The sequence below is a fragment of the Cupressus sempervirens genome, chromosome 1 (genome assembly GCF_028749045.1).
Source record: "Cupressus sempervirens isolate cs-2001-9-10 chromosome 1, ASM2874904v1, whole genome shotgun sequence".
Taxonomy (NCBI): domain Eukaryota; kingdom Viridiplantae; phylum Streptophyta; class Pinopsida; order Cupressales; family Cupressaceae; genus Cupressus; species Cupressus sempervirens.
Window position 1 is genome coordinate 189,578,311 of NC_143118.1, and position 3,813 is coordinate 189,582,123.

Below are 3,813 nucleotides of genomic sequence, written 5' to 3' on the forward strand. Positions count from 1 at the left end.
TAAAAGTGCATGGATGTAAATGGAATGAGCGAATATTGAATATATGAGAAAATGTTGTGGAAGGATTAGATATCCTTATGGAGCTGCAAAGTTGCATTCGATCAGTGAGGATCTAGTGAAGCAGAACAAAGATCTATATTCAGCAAAGATAAGTTGCATAAATTTCAGATCACTTCATTGTTGCTTTCTAATCATTGTAACATTGATTCAAAATCTCTTAATAGAGTTGGTTTAATAGCCATTTTGTAAATCCTCTAACAAGGTGAAAATTCAATTGAATTGTTCTTAAGACCTCCAACCAGGCCACTCCTTATAGGGTGATTAAATCCTCTAACAGGGTCACACCTAACAGTGTGTTTTGTAACCTTTAACAGGGTTGGCTCCTAACAGGGCTCACTTCATAAGAGTGAAAATTGGTGACTAGTTACTTTGTGGTTTTTCCCATATTGGGTTTCCACGTTAAATCTTGTGTCTCTTGTGTTCATGTTATTTCCTTTATGCATGCATGTTAATCACTTTAAATGCTTAATAAGTTAACAGAACATCTATCAAGTTTCAACATTTATTTGTGTGGTTACCGAGTGTCAGCAACAACTATATTTTAAGACATCTAAGGATCTATGGATTTATTTTTGTGGTAAAGGATTCACCTCTCCCCTCTTAGTTACTCCATCTCTATTTCCAACAATTGGTATTAGAGCGTTTGGTGCTTGTAGGATAAGATTTCAAGGATCTAAGCCAAAAATCAGGATGTCTTATAAAAGGGAAATTACAAGACTTAACAGGAACAACTTCTCAACATGGCAAGGGTTGATGAGACTTCATCTAGCTTCTGTTGGAGACACAGGACTAAAATACCTCCATGAAAAATATGCAGAACCAGTTGGTACACTATCTATCAATGATATTGCTGAAAAGAAGACCCACAACATTATGATGATAGATATAGCATCTACTCTAAGTTATGAAGAATTTGATGATATCAAGGACTGCAAATCTACTTTTGAAATTTGGGAAAAGCTGAAAGAGATCTATGGAGGAGATGATAATGTTACAAGAGCCAAAGAAAAAAGTCTAAGAGGACAATTTGATCAAATGAGAATGAGAGAGGATGAAAACATTGCACAATATGTTGAAAGAGTCAAAACATGTGTCAATGTAATCAAAGCATCTAGAGGAGATATCAAGGAAGAGATAGTTATAAGTAAAGTTCTTAGAACTCTACATCCCATTTATGCAATCAGAGTTTCTGCAATTCAAGAAAGAAGATGTGAAGCAAATCATAAGATAAACCTAGAGGCCATAGTTGGAAGATTAACTATATGTGAACTAGACAACTTTGACAACTATGTTTCAACTTCCAAGAACATTGAGTCAGCATTTGAAGCCAAGCTTTCACTCAAGGAGAACAATAAAAAAAAAAGAAATCTTAGTCAAAAAGTGAATTTGAATCAGACCAAAGTTTAGACAATGATCTTGAAGTAATTGAAGCTCAACTAGCAAGGAAATATTCTAAAGGCAGAGGAAAATATAAAGGTAAAGTTCCTTTAATCTATTTTTCATGTGAAAAAATTGGTCATATTGCTGCTAGATGCCCAAACAAGAAAAACAAAGATGAGAAGAAAGGATACAAGTTCAATGGCAAGAAAGACTTCAGATCATTCAAGGATAAAGGTAAGAAAACATGTTTTATGGCTAAAGATTCTAATGATTCTAATGATGAAGAAGAAGATGAAATTGTCTACATTGCTGTGAAAGATGAGTCTGATAATGATGAGGAAATGGCACTCATTTCTCATATGAGCAAAAATGATACATGGATCATAGATAGTGGTTGTTCTCATCACATGACTGGCGACAAAACTAAGTTTGAATACTTTGAAGACTACGATGGTGGCAATGTAAGATTTGGTAACAATGGACCTTATTGTATAAAAGGAAGAGGGAGAATCTCTCTAACCAAAGAACTTATATGTGATAATGCCTATTGGGTAGAAGGACTAAAGCATAATTTTTTAAGTGTGGCATAGCTACTCATTAATGGATTCAAAGTAGAATTCATGCATGGTAAAGCAAGACTGGTGGATGGCAAAGGAAAGCTGATTGGATCAGGTACTCAAACTAAAGGTAACTTGTTCTATCTTGAACTAGGTGAATGCTTATGTTTCATTGCTCAAGTTGAAGAAAGTTGGTTATGGCATAAAAGGTTGTGTCATGAAATTTTGATAATTTGGTAAAGATAAGAAAATTCAAGAAAGTAAGAGGCATTCCTAACATAAAGAAACCTGAGGTCGGTGTATGCAAAAATTGTTAGATTCATAAAATGGGAAAGACTAGTTTTAAAAGTAAAAACTCTCAGTCTGAAGATATATTAAAAATTGTGCATACTAATTTATGTGGACCCATTGGAATTGAAAGCTATACTGGAGAAAAGTTCTTCATTCTTTTTGTTGATGATTACTCAAGAATGATGATAATAATGTATCTAAGAAACAAATTAGAAGCATTTGAAAAGTTGAAATGGTATTTGGCCAGAGTAGAAAAGGAAACAGGGAAAAGATTAAAATTCTTGAGGTCAGAAAGAGGTGGAGAATTCATTTCACATGAGTTTAATAACTTTTGCATTGAAAGAGGAATCAAAAGATAGGTATCAACCCCTAGAACACCCCAGCAAAATGGAATAGGTGAAAGAAGGAACAAATCCTTCATGGATTGTGCAAGAACTTTAATAATTGAAAAGAGCATTGCTATCAAATACTGGAAGGAAGCTATCAACACTGTAGTTCATACCCTGAACCAAGTATAGCTAAAGAAAGACTCATTCAAAACTCCCTATGTGTTATGGTATGGTTATAAACCTAATGTAAGTTACCTTAAAGTATTTGGAAGTAAATGTTACATCTTGAAAGAATCTAGAAAAGAAAAATTTGATGTGAAAGGTGATGAAGGTATATTCTTTGGATACTCATGCAAAAGTAAGGCATATAGATGTTTGAACTTGTCTACTCACAAAGTCATAGAAAGTGCACATGTGAAAGTTGATGAGTTTACAGAAAGGACTGAAGAAGAAAGCAAAAGGGAACCAGAAGATTATAAAAGGTTTGTCTTCATTGAACCTGATACAGTACCAATTACATCAGAGAATCGAGAATTTTCTACTCCTGAGTCATTTGTAACTGAGTTACAGGAACTTCAAATTGAGCCACAACAAACTGAGTTAAATTCAGTGACTACCAAGCAAGTGTCTACCAACTCTGAAGGACCCAAGCCAACATCTATCGAGCGAATATCTATTGAGCCAGAATAGATAGAACCTGAATTTGAAATGCAAGAGGATAATAATGAAATTCATACAAAAGGCAAGGAACCTGTATTAGCTAAGTATGTCAGGAGACATCATTCAGTAGATCAAATCATTGGAGATAAATCTGAAGGAACCATGACAAGAAATAAGTTGAAAGGTACTTGTTTACTTGCTGATTTTGAACCTAGAAATGTCAAAGATGCATTGGGAAATGATAGTTGGATTGAAGCTATGAATGAAGAGATAGAACAGATTAAAAAAAAAAGACATGGACTCTTGTACCTAGACCTAAAGACAAAAATGTGATTGGAACTAAGTGGGTATTTAGAAACAAGTTGGATGAAGATGGTAAGGTATCAAGAAACAAAGCTAGACTAGTATGCAAAGGATATGCTCAAGAAGAAGGAATAGACTATGGAGAAACTTTTGCTCCTATTGCAAGATTGGAAGGAGTCAGAACCTTACTAGCATATGTTGCTCACAAAGGATTCAAAGTTTATTAGATGGAT